General features: G+C 34.9%; 1 protein-coding gene across 21 annotated transcripts in view; it reads left to right on the top strand.

The window, feature by feature from the left end:
- Window positions 1-16,957, top strand: part of TENM3 (teneurin transmembrane protein 3) — a 1,347,463-nt gene that overhangs the window by 863,424 nt on the left and 467,082 nt on the right. The window lies entirely within an intron of this gene.

Below are 16,957 nucleotides of genomic sequence, written 5' to 3'. Positions count from 1 at the left end.
CATAAAAATGGCTGAAAATTTGTTTGTCATAGGTACCCTGTGTTCCAGTACTTTCAATCTAACATTTCCATTATCTAACTTGTACACATTTGAACACCACAATATTTTTCCACTTTTTGTCTCATTCCTGGTCTCATCCAGTACTATATTTTCTCTTGTTCATCCTTACCATAGTTTTACCATGTTCTGCAGTGTCATCTCAAACCCAGACAAGTTCTTCCATCTTCCTCCTATTCCAAATTGGAAACAACATCAATACATATGTTACGATCACGTTTCACCTATACTTCATATTCAGTGTAGATGTAAAGCAAAGTGTCTATATGCTTCTTCATATGCTCAAGATTTAACAAACCATGATTAATGTGAAAAACCAGGAAAACCAAGAGTCTCTTCTTATGCACTTTACACTAGTTATTCTTTGACCTTCCAGATAAATTTCATTTTGCTATAGCAGAAGGTGGGTGTTCAATTCAACAACAGTCCTTCATATTTGTTCCTCATTATGTCATTCACTCACTGTCATGTTATTCCTTGGCTTGCTAAAAATCACACTCTTAAAAAAAGCTACTGTTCCCTGGTTATTATAAAAAGGAAAGATACAGAAGTAAGGAAAAGACGGGAGGCTTAATAATAGGCAGCCTGCTCCATTTCTGGCAAATTTGATTAATGTTGTTTTGAGAAACGGGATTTTGTTTAGATAAAACTTCTGCTCAAATAATGTAAAAACGCTTCAAGCAAATTGAAAGCTGTTACTAAATGTCTGTTCTTTACATGTTGCAAAAACACAGTTCACTTTGTTACCATAACTAATATTAATAAAGCGGTACAGGAGTAGGAAATCTACAGTGATCTGTGGGCATCTTTCTTCATATAGGATGCCTTCAGGTAAATACATGTTTGGATATGGACAAAAAACCAAAACTGACTGGTGCCTTAGACAATCTGGGAGCGGAACACTTTAAATACAAATGAAACTATTGAACAGTTAAATAATTCATAAAAAAATAAATACAAAATCTTACTGAAAAGCAGAAATGCTGCTTTTCTTTTTGAGTCACCTTAAAATGGAATAATCCTAGAAGCAGGCTTTTCACAGTTTCAAGCATTCTGGTTTCATGCAAATCTTAGAACCCCCTGTGCTCTAAGAGACACTACAGCATCAGGTGCACATATTGTATATTAAGATATGTTTATAAAGCAATCAACCGTAGGTCATGAAAAATGTAGACTATTTGGCATATCTGCAAAGTATTATTTTCAAGTTATCTGTTACTTGTATTGTAATAAGCTTTAAAATATTCTTCTTTTAAATTTTGAAATAATTTCATCTGGTTTTCAGATTAAAACATCATAACCTATAGATATTTTTTGCTTTCAAATTTTCTGAAGTTTTCTAGTTTAATCTTTTTCATGCCTTTTCTTTAACAAAAGAGTAGATGTCCATTCCTTAGTTGTCTAAAGGTTACCCATGAGAATTCCACCTAATTTTGCAACAACAACCAAATTGCAAAGACCATAACTTCATCTTTAAGATGGCAAAATCCTAGTTGCAAGTCTTCTAGCTTGATTTACGCGCTGCAGAGACAGGAAAGTGAAAACAGTGGTGGGTAACTGGCAGCTGTATTTGACTCCACTATGTCTTTGGAACTAACTCAAAGAAATCTCAGTCCACAGTCAATTTAAATGCTCTGCTACAAGGTCAGTTATAGGCATCACCTTAATTGTAATGCCCTCTGATAGCTGAGCCAAAACAAGTGGTATATTTTGCCTTTTTTTTTGTTGGCTTGCTTGGAATTTTTTTGTTTGTTTTTTTGATAGCTTGCTCTGCTAAGTATGCTTGGCATAATTCTGACAGCAGGCTAAGATTTCAAAAAAGCCCGGGAGTTCTTTGAGGCATATTCCTACCCCATTCAATAATTTATTCTGTAAATAACACTGCTACTAATTTAAATAGGCATGAAAATGGACAAAAGAGCAATAATAAATATATTGTCCCATATATTGTGACTGGGGCAATTACTAATTCACAAATATTGAAACTAGCACTAATTGAGATAAATTAATTTCTCATAACTTAATAATGCAAATCACACTGCCGGTGAAGATCTACAACTGTTGTCAGTAGAGCAATAGTACAGGAATGTAAAGTTAATCGTGTTTCTCTGCATTACATAAAATAATGTTAAATATTTCTTCAGTTTATCTTTCTTATTTTGCATTTCTTTCTCTATTTTATGTGTTAAATTTTTGGGCCAAGTTCTTCCAGCAGACAACCCTATTCAGTTAAAGTTATAAGTGGTTTTGTACTTGAATGCCAAAGCGATTTCCAGGTTTTATTTTACCCATTCTGTATTCCCAAGTGGCACAATATTAAAGTGAATTGGTGTCATTTAGTCATTCATCCTCTTCTCTACAACAGAGAGGTTGCTTCATAATGGAAAACCATGCAGTAACTGTTTCTTTTAAAAATAGTTAGTAAATTCTGATACATTTAAAACATGAGACAGAAAATGGTTTTATGGTCATCCATAGAAGGCTAATGAAATGAACAAATTTTGAGAAAGCAAAAATCAGTATCTTTATAACCTATAGTTCTTAGCTGATAAGATGCCTTATTTTGAACATAGAGTAAATGACCCTATAAGTCCAAACTTTTACCAAGAAGCTTCATTAAAGTACATAAATTACTACAACTGTCAGAGATGGCATTAAGTATTCAATAAAAGTAGACTTAACACAATTAATAGCAATTAAAATTATACTTTTATGATGTCAGCCACCAGCACTGCACAGACATAATTGCCTGTAAGGACTTCTCTACCATATTTATCCTGTAAAACTGTCCAATTTATATGAAAAATGCCAAAAACATATCCCAAATGGGTACCATTATCTTCTCGGGTTTTTAAAAGTGATCTGTCTTTATCCAGCCTGCGCACATTAAGCTAATTTACTTTAATTAGTTTTTTCCTCATTGTCTTAATAGGCATGTTGATAAGGTTTTATTGGGGAGGGAGAAGGGGGGATGTTGGTTGGTTTTCTTTCTTTTCTTTTCCTGACTACAGATGTTAAACTTTACTCATTAAGTACCTTTTAAGAGACTATTACCTGGAATCTCACACTTGGATTTTCCCTGTTCATATTCTGTCTCTTCTGTCCAGTTGTCAGTTACAAACTTACTGAATGATAGGATCTGTAGTACTTTTTAGAAATGTAAACCAACTGTGGTTTGGTTAATTAACTGGTAATTAAATAAACATGAACAACATTTTTGGATGTGCTGTGAGATGAAAGTTTGCTCTGGACATAACAAATTAGTTCACTAATTCCTAGAACAGTAACTTATGTCTCTAACATCCGTACAATAGAATTTAATGAAAAAAAAAATGCCAGTGTTTTCAAGCAATATTAAGAACAAAATACAAGGATGTAATCAACAGGATGGTGTCTCCTTTTTTAAGATCTAGGCTCAGCCTTCTAAGTTAAATACCTCAAGTTAAGTGCTTACACCTCCCTATGTAATTGGGAGCCCTGTGTAATTGATAGTGAGAGGTCTTTGGAATTGCTTTTGAAGGTGTATAGATCATTCTGTTCATATAACTCAGTTTCTGGTCTTTCGTCACTGAGCTACTTGAAGTCTAGATGTGTGAAGTTTGACAGATCTTCCTCTCTATATTGTCTTCTGAAATATCCTCCATTGATCGAATAAAGTTTGCAAAGGTATGTCTGCTGTTTTGACAACATTTCTAGGGATTTATTTTAGAAGTCTCTTAATGTTTATGTTCTGTAAGTTTTCTTTACACAAAATGTGAGATGCCAAACCATTAGCACAGTTTTATCAGATTAGACTGTGATTTGCTCCTTACCTTTCCAAATACATGTGAGGTTCAGTATGCGAGTTTTGCGATACATAAAAGACAAATTGATATCTAATTTATGTTACTGGATGGTGAGTTCAATTTTAAACCAGCATCACCGCACAGTCTAAAAATCAATAACCCATAAAGATGCAGAATGTCCAGAACAGAATTACATACAAGTTGATGAGAGTGAATACTGTTTTGAAACTCAGAAATAACCATGCATGTATTTTAGAGCGATACAGATAGAGAGTTTTAAAAGCATTTAGGATTCTTCAGAAATATAATCTTATCTTTTGATAGAAATCATTGAGAAAAGCACAGAATTTAATTATAGATAAATATTAAACACTGCAGAATCAATCCCTGTTTCATCTGATTCATTTAAGTGTAAGAAACTTCAACTTCCTTTTGGACATCATTAAGATAACTTCAACTCACTTCCTGTTCTTAAGCATTTCCACGAGTTTGAAGAATACCAGAGGCTGATACTGTGATGAATAGCTGATAGACAAGTTTAAAAATAGAGAGGACGTTGTATATAAATTATGAAATTATTTTACACTCATGGAAAGAAATTACGTTCAAAGTGATTAGAAAGAATTCTTGGTAACTAAAGTATTTGTATGAAGCAAATTATAAAAGACTTACTGCAGCATTTTTTGTTTGTTTGGTTTTGGTTTTGTTTTTTTCCTGATTCCTAGAGTAGTGTATCTGTGACTTCATATTACATCACAGTGATTTAATAATTTGTAATTCATCCAGAATATTTTCTTTCGTTGTGTCTGTACTTTCTGCTAGAGGAAAGGATTTGGCTAGCTATAGGTTTCCAGACTACTGAATTACAAACCTCCCCCACAGGTCACTTTTCAGTAGGTGTTTTTGCTTTGCTAACCCACCTTGAACTTTGCTAGGAAAACAGGGCCTTTTCTAAGAGAAAAAAAATATTTATGTTGAGAAGATCCAATAACCTCTTGGCTGATACAACAATACATAAATGTTGAATTAGACATCAGAGACTTTTCATATACAGTAACAAAAATCGACAGAATTTTAACTGGTAGCCTTCATGGCTGCAGTCCTTTCTTCCAAAGGTGAAATGTTATTAAATGGAAAGTGAAACGAGCTTCTAAATAAAACTGAATTTTTTGTACAGATGTTTGGAACTTTATCAAATGTTTAATTTTAAGGTAACTTTTAAAGGAGAGCTGTCTTGTAGGAATACTCAATGTTATTTGTAACATACTTCCTTTAAAATATAATGCATTACAGCCCTGAGATCTAGAAACTTGTAGCTTGTTCTTGTTTTGAGCAAACATCCGAGGCTTAATCATTTTCTGGTCCAAAACCTAAACTCCAGACACAACACTATTGAAGGAAGGAGCTAAGCTTCCATCAGCAAATTTAGGTGTTACTTAGTTCAGACATCTGATATGCTGACTTTGGTATCTGATTTGGCAAGAACATTTCTCCAAATCCGTCATCAGTAGAAGTTGCATGAGTAAGACTATAAGAACAGAGCAAGTGTATACAGTGAATTCTGTGAAGTAAATCAAATAAAACTAGTAGGGAGGAGCACCTAAGCCCCCCATAGAAGTTCTCACATAAAGTTTTGTCTATATTTGTATGTAAATTATGCAAATTACATACCAATTTTACATTGCCTGCTTCTTAGTGATGTGATATGTAATTCATTTAGACTTCTCCTGCATCTAATATTTATCTAATAAAATCACTTGTCATAATGGGATTGACAATTGAAAGTTATTACATTGAAAAATAAATTAGCGTTGGAATATAAGTCTGGGGATTTCTTTATGAAATCAAAAGCATTCCAAGGGAAATGGCTTAAGTATTCCAGGTGGTAAATTATTTTCTATATAGCATTCAGATCTACCTCTAAAAGATGAGCTTTTTAAATAAATTTGTAAGATCTTCCCTGTCTTTAGGTTTTTAGTGTTGTAAAATGTTTTATTTTAGTTATGGAAAGATATCAAGAACATATTTTCTGTGGCTTATGGTACTGATGTTAATCACAAGAGGCTTTGGAAAGGTCACTATAACCCTGGAAATCAGAAAAAGCCACCAGCAACTATGCAATCAGTATACTTAAAAATATGTTTGACCCCATGCACACTTTTTTTTTCCTATAGTAGTGACTGAGGTCTTGTAGAACCTAACAAGTATTTCTCAAACAAATATGCTAATTATACGAGCAAAGAGCTACTGAGACATTGGTGACATTGGAGATGGTTATTTTGCACTTTAAAACTAGGAAATGTGGATAATTCACACTATATAAGATGTTTTGGGATGAAACATGGAACTGAAAGCGTAAGCCCAAAAGACTGAAACTTTATTAACCTTTACTGTTTTATTAGCTTTTACAGTGTTATATCAGGGCGTATGGTCATCTTGAAACCAGCTAATGCAACACATTCTTCTCAGTAGTTTCCAGACATCTAGCTTCCAGTTCCTAACATAAATACTTTTTATATATAATCTTGCATTACCTACTTTTAAATTTCATCCAATTTCTATTATACCAGTCCTCAAGGTCATCCATTGTTTCCTGTATGATATAACAGTCCTCTTCTGTATTGGAGCACCTCCACTTACATTGTGTCATCAATAAATTTCTTCAGCATGCTCCTACTATTTTTTCTGCCAAGACCACTAATGAAAATATTAAATCACATAACTGAAAAGTCAGGCTCTGAGAAACTCCTTTATGCCTGGCTTCCACTACTTCCAGCAGGTATCTCACCCTCAGATCATTCCTTACCTGCCTAACCTCTATTATCTTGAGCTCAGTTAATGTGACATTCCATTAGTTTACTAGTGGTAATGAATGAGAGCTACTGTATTCCCTATTTCCAGAAATAAAATGGGTATTTTATTAAAGAGATAAACCAGTTTAGTCTAGCATGGTTTACTTGTGATGCATAAGAGACAAACATATTGACTCAAACAAGTAGGAGACATCTAAAGGAAGAGTACAAGAAAAGAAGTGTTTCTAGGCAGTTCTTCCCTGTGTGTACCTTCCCACCACTTGGCAGTCGGTGGCTTGAAGTCTGTTGCGTCAGAAGCCAGATTCAGGTCATTATGCTTAATGAGCATCAATGAATCCACTAGGCCTTTTGAATTATTTGTGTTTTTAGGCTGCATCATCTTCTGATGGTGACTTGCAAAATTTAATTATCGTTTTTGTTTAGGAAACCTTTGTGTTTTCTTGTTAACACTTCTCTTGTGATAGCTGAATTAGAAAGATATCATAGTAATGAGAATTCCCTATATTTCGTTATATAGGCCACTATTGTATCCTTCAATTATCTCTTTTTCAAGCTGAAGAACTTTGGTTCATTCCACTGCCTTCCAGTGTGGAATTACTTCAAAATCCACCAATATTCTTCCTGCCTTTTCTTCCTCTTTCCTAGATCTGTTGCATTTTTTGAGATGCCGTCATCAGAAATTCAGCGTTCAACATGAATATACAGTGGGTGGATTTATAGCATTAAAAAATTTCCTGCTGTGGGTTTTTTCTTAATAATTTCTAATGTTCTAATGCTGCTTTTTCAACTGTGGTTGGAAGCTGATGCTTTTAGAGAACTAGTCACAATGACTCCCAGGTTCCCTTTCTAATCAGCATTTAGAATCCACTATTTGAATGTATAGAAAGGTGTATTTATTCCCACACAGACTGTGTTGTGTTTATGGACACCATTTCACTCATTCCACTTCTGCATACTCTTCATAGCTGTCCTTTCAAACAAATAGCTCTCCCTGATGAAGCAAATCATTAGAGATGACTCTTAAATTACGCGTTCCTGGAGAAATCCTCCAATTTATTTTTTTTTATAAGGGAGGTCGAAGTACAGTAGAGATGCACCTTTTAAAGTACCCTTAATCAGCAACGTGGAGTTGGGACACAACGAATTACAGTGATGGAAAATTGCAATCCTGACACTGCAATGCCATGCAATTGCCAGGGAATAAGTAATCTTTATTTCCTTGCTCTTTATGAGAGGAAAAGAGATTATTTTAAAAAATCATCATGAATAAGGAAGGACAAATAGACTTGGAGCCTGGATAGTTACATGTAATTTTCCCAGATTGCTATGTAGCTGAATGAAAACTTGCATATAAAATAAACCCCAAAGAGAATTAAAAGTAAATTGTCTTCATCTCTAGCCTCCAGTTTCCATTCACTTCGCTTCCTAGTGTCATTATTATGTATATAGTATCTAACCAGCTAATTCAGATTAGTAGAAAAACTTTCATTGATATCAATGGAGAATCAAACTAATCATGTAAATAAAGTTATGATATCTTTCAGCATGAAAAATGAAATGCCATGTTATGTATGGCATGGCATAATGGTTCTGTTGTCTTGACAATCCAGATGCACATAAAAGAATCATAGAGAGAACAAGCTCTGTTTCTTCTAATCTTTTCATTTATTTTAAATAAGACTAAAAAATAATGATCAGAAAATCTACAAGCGTCACTTATCTACCTTTAGTTACAAGAATCTCTATTGTATCTGTAGGGCAAGAAATATGAGGTAATGTAAGGTATTTTGATGGAACGTCACTGTATCCACTATAATGAGCTTAGTGATGGTGAAAGAGTTAACTTTGAGTTAGTACAGAGACTGCCTCATTGACTTTGTTTCATTAGCAATGTCTGTTCTGTATACTTTAGTTCACAGACACCTGTATTAGGTTTCTAATTCTACAATGTGCACATAACAGTAAGACACCTTGTTTAAAAATCCTTTGAAATATCCCTAATGTCTTCCCACGTCCCAGCTGAACTTGTTGATTCTTGCCTGTATCAGTTGAGTTTATATTGAAAAAAAAGGTTAATCAGATTTTGCTATATTTACAGGAAACACAGGAATTTCTTAACTTCAGACCTAGAAAAAGACATAAATTAGATGTGGTCTGTGAGCAAATTTCTTCAGAATAGACATGTTTTCTACTGAGACAAACTCTGTATTTGGTTTTCTTTTCTATTGGTATTTTACTCTTAATAATGTGTACTCCTCCAGGGTAAAAAGAAAAATATGTATCTGCCATTATAGGAATAGAAATTTTGCCAGTAAAAATCATAATTCAGAAGCAGAAGTGTTAGTACTTTGGGGTAAATAATGAAAGCTGGCCTTTGGTGTTCCTGTCACTGCAAACTGCAGGAGGAAAGTGAAGACTCCAGTCTACCTAATGTGGCAGTTACTGTTGATTTTTGCATGTAATGTTCTTCTCTTCCAATGAATCACACGCGTGCATAACTTGCTGTCGGTTTGCTCTAATTATCGTAGATCATCTTCATGATTTGCCACTTGCAACATAATATATTGTGATAGTTGAAGTAATAAGTTCTGGTTATAATTGGTTGCCCACTATTGATATGGGTAATGGATCTCTCCTGCGAAATACAAACAGTAACTAGACGCACAGCATGCAGGTGAGTTAAGTACCCACACTACCCAGGAATCAGCAGGTATTCCTCATGCGTTAGTCTCCAGACATATTTTTTCTGGAAGCTCAGCATATCTCTAATTGCAATTATATTTTGTGCCCATCTCGTCTCAGATCTTAGAAAAGGGGTTTCTGTGTATAAATATTTAAGTATGAAAGTAAAAGGCAATACCAAGCACTTTTCTGCAGACTTGGAGAAATATAACAGGTATAGATTTTTTTCTACAGAATTCCCATTTATTTTAGTAGAATTGGTACAAGGATAATTCGCATCCCGAAGAGGAAAATCAAATTTTTGAACTGGAAACTGGGAGCTACCTTTTGACATGGCAAGTCTTCATATTACATGTTTAGTTCAGTGTAATCAATAGCATTAATAAATCAGTGGACTGACTCAATTCTGAAAGGATTGTAGCTCTCACACAATAAATTGATTTTTGTGTTCTCCATGTGAACACAGAAACACTGTAGTTAAGTGCACAGTTGGTGTAATATTGACTTTTTTTTTTCCTGATATTTAGTGACTGTGTGTTCAAGGTTTACAAGGGCAATTACATCCCACTGCTGTCTATCAGTAACTGTATTTGTCTAGGGCACTAGTTTTCCCCAAAACAATTCCTGGATTTTAAGGCCTACCCTCCTTTCAAAACTTCCAAAATAAGCTGGAGACAAAATATACATCCTTTCAAAGTACTATTAAAGAGTTTGATAAAAAAAAATGTGCTTGAGGCAAATGTTTGCAGATCAGCATAAGCTTTTTAAATATTTCACTTGATTTTTTTCAGTAAATTCGGTTATAGGTGTTGAAGAGCAAACTGACAAAACCTTTAAAGGTTTAGTCCCTCTTTTCTCATCCTTACTGTTTTACACCTTTCTAAAAAGACTTCAAAAATAAAAAGAAATGCAAAGAACAGTACATCCAGAACCACACACAGGTTTAGCCTAGGGTGATTATCTTTAGTTTTAGTGAACAAGGTCTCATTTGACTTTGCATATTTCAAAACTAACTTAGACGAGTATTACTTTTGTGACATCCATTGCAAGAACTCTTTGAAAATAATAAATTACATTCTATTCCATTCATTTTTATTTATTTGAGGCTTTTATGTTACCTCTAAAATATATAAGACACAGCAGTTTTCACCTAATTTTCCGCTCTAATTACAACTTACCTAGTACCAACCTGATTGCCCCCAGACAGTGATTATATTTCTGCATAACTTTGCAGAGTCAGTAGAAATACATGACGCAATACAAATTAAATTATTTGAAAGAAATTTGCAGTTTGTTACAATTTATTGGTATGATTAAAAATAGATAAGTGGATATCACACAGATAATACATACATAAAACATAATGGGGAAAAGAGGCAACCTGGGATTTTGGAGGGGAAGGAGAGAGTTTAACATTTTTTAATACCAGTAAAGAGTCTGAATTAACTACTGTGTGTTCATATGACTGGTTTAAATATGGGAACTGATGAAATCTATGTAGCACCTTCAATGATGATGCGAGCTGGAATGTGGGAGCAAAAACCACTTAAAAATGTTGCATGCTTGGGCTGGGATCAAAGTTTTGAAGGTCTTGGTATTGCAAAACATGTATTTTCAGCATCTTGTTTGCTTTTGTTCAAAGTACTGCAGTGGACGGGCCAGAATTTAATCTCAAAACTGATTAAAATAGTAATTATTTGATTCATCAGTGAAGGAATAGAGTTCCTTTAAAAGCCAGACTCCATTTAATTAACAATAATTAGAGATTTTAGACAGTACAGATCTGAATACTAAAAGTCTTTGACAATTGGCTTCCAAAGATGCTAGGTTTCTCTCAGAACTGCCAGAATTTATCCTGCTAAACATTCAGTGGCAATCTATGGTAAAAAGCTCCTTGTCACATCATTTCATGAACATCAGCCATTCTCAGCTTCATGTGAATGTTCTTCATCATCTAAACATACCAAATCAAGGGGGAGGGCAGAAAAGCGGCCTTTGCACTCAATCATAATGATGATGCAACTTAATCTAAAGTAAATGTAAATATGCAGTCTTTATATTCCTTAAATCATCTCCATACACAGTCGTCTTTTGACTTTTCAAGAATATATATTGATACTTTTGTATGTACAACCTCGTTAGATAGGATGCATTTTTCATAGTGGCATCAGCAGCAAAACTAATAGTATTCCATACAAATACAAAAACGTTTTTCTGTTCAAGGAAAAAATTCAAGTTGAAAAGATAAGTTGAATTGTTGGTTTGTTGAAAAGTTAGTAAAAGAGCAGAAATTAATCTAGTCTTGTTAGCAATAATTTAAGCAATTAAATATTCCAGTCACTTTTAAATGCTTTTACCCTTACCCCTGTCTTTCTTGCATGTTTTACTCTTTCTTTCTATTAAGAAAATCCAGTAGATATTTCATATTTAAAGTATAGTTTGTTTTTCTGTTTATTTTTGACAGTGGACTTTGTGTGGTATAAAGTGTTGTGAAGTTGAAAAAGGTGCATGGTATGGGTGAATAACTAATTGGAGAAAGATGTCTTGTGTTCACAAGAACCAGGACTTATAGCATGAAATTCGTACTTAAAAATAGAAATGCCAGGTTTGATATGAAAAAGGATGCGTAGTGCTCTAATTATTATTACACATATTTTTAACATATGTTCTGCATTATATCACACAGAGACCTGTTCTTTCATGTTACTTTTTGCCATGTTGCTTTTCCTATGATACCAATTACTTTAAGCATGTATGACAGGTAACTGGCATCTTTATAGCTGTGAGGTTGCATCTCAGCAGGTTTCACCAACGATACTGTGAACCTGAAGATAATACGTTAAGAATCTGTTCTATGGAAAAGGATATCATAGACATAGAAAATGCATTAAACAACCATTGACAAAAACAGTCACTCATGAGCTGAAATACATAGTTTCTAAGTAATGATATTTTAGGATTAAAATGTTGCATATTCCAAGACTGTCTTTCAAAACTGTTGTCCAAATTTATTGTCAGGAGGTCTGGTGGGTGTGTGTCACTATTAATACCCAAATGAATTAACAGCCTGTAGAGGTTCTGTAGAGACAATATAGATATATTCCTTTTGCAATTAAAGAAAAAAATATATACTTGTGTAGAAAGACATAAATCTTTATTACTAATATACAGTTGTTATTGAGGTATCCTGTAACAAGGTTATAAAATTATTCATATGGAGTGTGCTCATTTTGTCACACAAGCAACAATGTAACAAGTTTGTACTGAACAGATATATATATACTTATATACATCAAATATGTATAAAACTGTAGATTTATACACATCTATAGTTATGTATAATGTATTTTGTACTTATTTGTTCTATGCAAACTTGTTCTATACAAACTATATGCATGATTGTCTTTTTATATACATATTAGACATATATCTGTGTATACATGTATATATATGTGTAATTTTTTATATGTAACTCTATTGTTTAAATTTTATTTTTACATGGATTGTACCCAAGTGGATTTATCTAGACCCAAGAAATCTGTTCTTGCTGTGCCTTTCAGTTTTAGATAGTGGTTCACATCAGAGCCTCTCTTCTCAGTGCAAACACCGTGGTCTGTGGTTCCTCGCACATCTGGGTTCCTGGTAGCAGACTGTTGCTTCCCATGGGAGGCTGCAAGGTCCCTTCATCCATTCACTCATTCACACTGAATGAGGCTGGTGCTGAGTACCTAGCATTATTTATTCTCTACAGAATTAGAACTCTTGGCTGTTTCTAATTCATTTGTTACCAAGAACTTTGGATCAATTGTGCCAATGATCCAACTCAATAAACTAGTAAATAAAAGTGCCTTACATGATCTTTGGCTCAGGACTCTTTCTAGCTGTGTCTAGGGACATGGCTCAAATACAATTAACAGAAGAGCACTATCACATAAGTAGGCAGGATGTTTCTTTGAGATGATGATAAATGTCTAGCCCTATCCATTCTGTTTCACAGAACTTTTACTGAAATCATGTGTGGAGGGTTGCATTCTGGGAGAAGGTACTTGCCTAATTAGTTTCTGTACCATAAATCTTTTGATGGATAACAGCATCGACTCTGCCTTACACTAGCTCCTTCTTGATTTACAAACACTTGAGTCATTGTTACGTAGGGTTTTCAACAGTCCTTGCCAACAAAGGTAGAGAGAAACTGTATGGAAAAACTCACTACCCATTTTTACCATCTTAAGATAAAACTGAGTGGGAGATGAAGTTCCAGTTCAGTGTCCTGAAACTGAAAACTGTATTTCTGGTGTGCAAGGTATTCTTCCCCAATTCAAGTCAAAGTATGGTTTCTCACAGATGTTAACATAGCAATATAATCCCTAAAGTTCCAAGTTGATAGACCTGTAAAGTTGATGGTCAAAGAAATAGGATGTGCTGGATCGTTTCAGTGTTTTATCTGGAAGGCAGCAGTAAGGTTTAATAAGCTTTTTTAAGTCACTTCTACATAGAATAGCATTGCTTTTTTACCATTTCTTCTATTTGGTATTTTCTCCATGGGATGAAAGGCTCCCTCTAAGTACATATAATAAATATTCCACTGACTTTGTGCGGGTGGTAAGCAAGAATCACTATCTCTGGTGGATTGTTAGAAACTTATGGCATTGTGTAAACTGTATGTGTCTTATCCCATAGGGATCTGGACCTATGGGAGACCTGCTGCCTCCTGGAAGGGCAGATGAGGCCAGGCAACTGTATTGCTGCCCTGTTGTCTGGACTAAGGTCATGGTATATGACCTTCCATTGTCTTCTTCCGGAAGCTAGTTAGGAACAATTGGATGAAATTTTAATTTTCTTGTTGAATGTTGACAGTTTACACATTCTGATAACAATAACTTCTTTTTCTTACACAGCAGTGCCTTCCATAATGCTGGGATTCTTGTCCCAGGTCTCTTGTGAGAGTTTGTGCATGGGTTCAGCTTCTATAGATAAACAGTTCAATTTTTGAATTTTGAAATTCCTGATCACAACCCTTCTGCTGAGGGGTTTCCACTGAAGTACATTTCCCACTAAAAGCAGCAGGTGGATTAATCAGGCTGATTCCAGTGAAACTGAAGAATTCCACATCTGAGCATCTCAGAAGGAGCAGATCTGGGATGAGCCTCCATTGCTATTTGGTGGACTGACTGCTATTTTCAGTTTCCTTCCCAAGTTTCTGAGGGCAGCACTCTTTGATCATGCTCCAGTAAATGAAGATCTGAGCATCAAAGGGAGTTAAATATGTTGGCAGTGAGTGTCACTGAGCTTGACTTTCAAGTGTGTAATGCTAGGAATATATTCAGAAATACGAGTTAAGTGAATCAGGACAGTTAGGCACCTAAGAAATAGAAACATGAAGGCAAGAGTTTTCAGCATAGGGTGACCTAAATCTAGAAAGAGAAAATACTGAAGAGAGCGGAGTTAAAAGAATTCCTGCTTTTTCTTGAGTTTAAATATCTGTTCTTGGCAGTTGTGAAGTCTTCACTTAGAACTCATTAGCCCACCCTCCAGAGGTGGCAGATTAAACTCCTGCAACTGATAATGCATATAAAAAACAGAAAGACAAAATTTAGGATTGTTGCTGTAGATCTCCGCATATTAAAAATTCAGGTCTGCCTTCAAGCTCCTCCACTGTCTGGGGTTCCGAATTCCTGACGCAGCCTATGTTAAGGTCCATGGTGCAGATACTCTGATGACACAAATAGGAATGCTTAGACAGCCACTAAATTAGGCACAAGTCTCTTTATTTTTTGCTGCGTTTTGTGCTTGTTTACAACTTTAAGAAAAAAGGCAAATACTGTAGCATTTGGGTTCGTACATGAATCAGGGGACTTAATGTTAAAGCAAATAGCCGGTTTATACAATCACGAAATTCTTACTTCATCCCATTAATAAATAAAATTATAACTACAAAAACATGAAAGTAAGTAATGTACAACACCTCTAAATGGAATCATCATAAGTTTCATGATATAAAATTCTTATTAAAAGTAGATTTATGGAACTGGCTTCTCAAATTATGTCAATCATTGATTTGGTAACTGATCACCATGCATTAGAGTATTTTTAATATTGAGCCTTTGGTTTTTCAGTATCTTGCCTGCATATTGCTAAATTTATATTTTAGTATTTAAGCTTCTTTCATGTTTATAGGGACTCTACAGGTAAGCTATGTATTCCTTTTTTTATATGCCTGCATATATATACACATATGTATATTATTTAAAAATCATTTACAATCCAGGACATGAACTTAGGGAGTCGTCTTGTGTCTCAGTGCCATGTGGGAGAGTTTGCATATCATAGATATCACAGGAAATGCTTTTCATGGTTCAGGTAGAACTTGGATGCACAGATCAAATATCCACCCACTTTTTGAGACTGCACACGCAGTCAGTATTATGGTCTGGTTTTCCCAGAAGCTGAAAATAGGATGCTTATCCTGTTTCTTAATCCCTGCCTGTCAGAAGTTTGAAGGCAGGATCAAGAATTACTTGCCTGGTTGTTGTGAACTCATCCTGGTAGGCAGCCAAGGCCCACGCAGCCACTCGCTCATTACCCCCAGGTGAGATGGAAAAGAGAATTGGAAGGGTGAAAGTGAAAAGGCTCATGGGCTGACATAAAGACAGTATAATACGTGAAGCAGAAACTGCGTGCAAAGCGAAGCAAAATAAGGAATTCATTTACTGCTTCCTGTCAGTAGGTAGATGCTTAGCCATTTCCAGGAAAAGAGGGCTTCATCATGCGTAACGATTGTCTGGGAAGACAAACACCGTTACTCTGAACATCTCCTTCTTCCTCCTCCTCCCCCAAGCTTTTCTTGCTGAGCACAACTTTCTCTGGTGTGGGATATCCCCTCAGCCAGCTGAGGTCAGCTGGCCCTTCCCAACTTCTTGTGCACCCCTGACCCCTTCCTGGCAGGGCAGTGTGAAAAGCAGAAAAGGCCTTGACTCTGTGTCAGCTCTGCTCAGGAATGGCTAAAACATCCCTGTGCTATCAACACTGATTTGGTCACAGATCCAAAACACAGCACCATACAAACTAATATGAAGAAAGTTAACTCCATCCCAGCCAAACCAAGTACACCAAGTACACTACCACTAGTTGGATCATATTGATAAACCTTTTTCTCATTCTTTGATCCGTCAGTCCAACATCTTCCTTTTAAAAAGAAAAAAAATAATCCCAGAAAATGCTGAGCTTTTACACTTGACCTGTTGGACTTGAAATAAAAAAAAAGTTACTGGTGAAATGCTCCTTCACAATACATTTTTTAAATGCCAAACGCACAGTGAAATGAAAACATTTTGTTAAGTGAAAAAGTATTTACACAAATATAGGAAGTGTACATTTTTTCATGTTTTATCCATCATCATAAATTATTTATTTTTATCACTTGCAAAATCACAGCATTATTAAAGGCTCAGAGGAGAATGTGTGGGCTGTTTGGATTCTTGTTTGAAGAGAAATTCTAGAATCAAAACATTGTTTTACAGTTCAAGACTTATTATGCTTTTTTGTTCACTTTTTGGCAGATGGTACAGTGTGAACCTAATTGGAATGTAGGAAAGATAAGAATGAAACATTATTTTCAGA

Source organism: Columba livia, chromosome 4 (genome assembly GCF_036013475.1).
Source record: "Columba livia isolate bColLiv1 breed racing homer chromosome 4, bColLiv1.pat.W.v2, whole genome shotgun sequence".
Classification (NCBI taxonomy): domain Eukaryota; kingdom Metazoa; phylum Chordata; class Aves; order Columbiformes; family Columbidae; genus Columba; species Columba livia.
The sequence above is the reverse complement of the archived record's forward strand: the minus strand, read 5'-3'. Positions and strand labels throughout refer to the sequence as shown.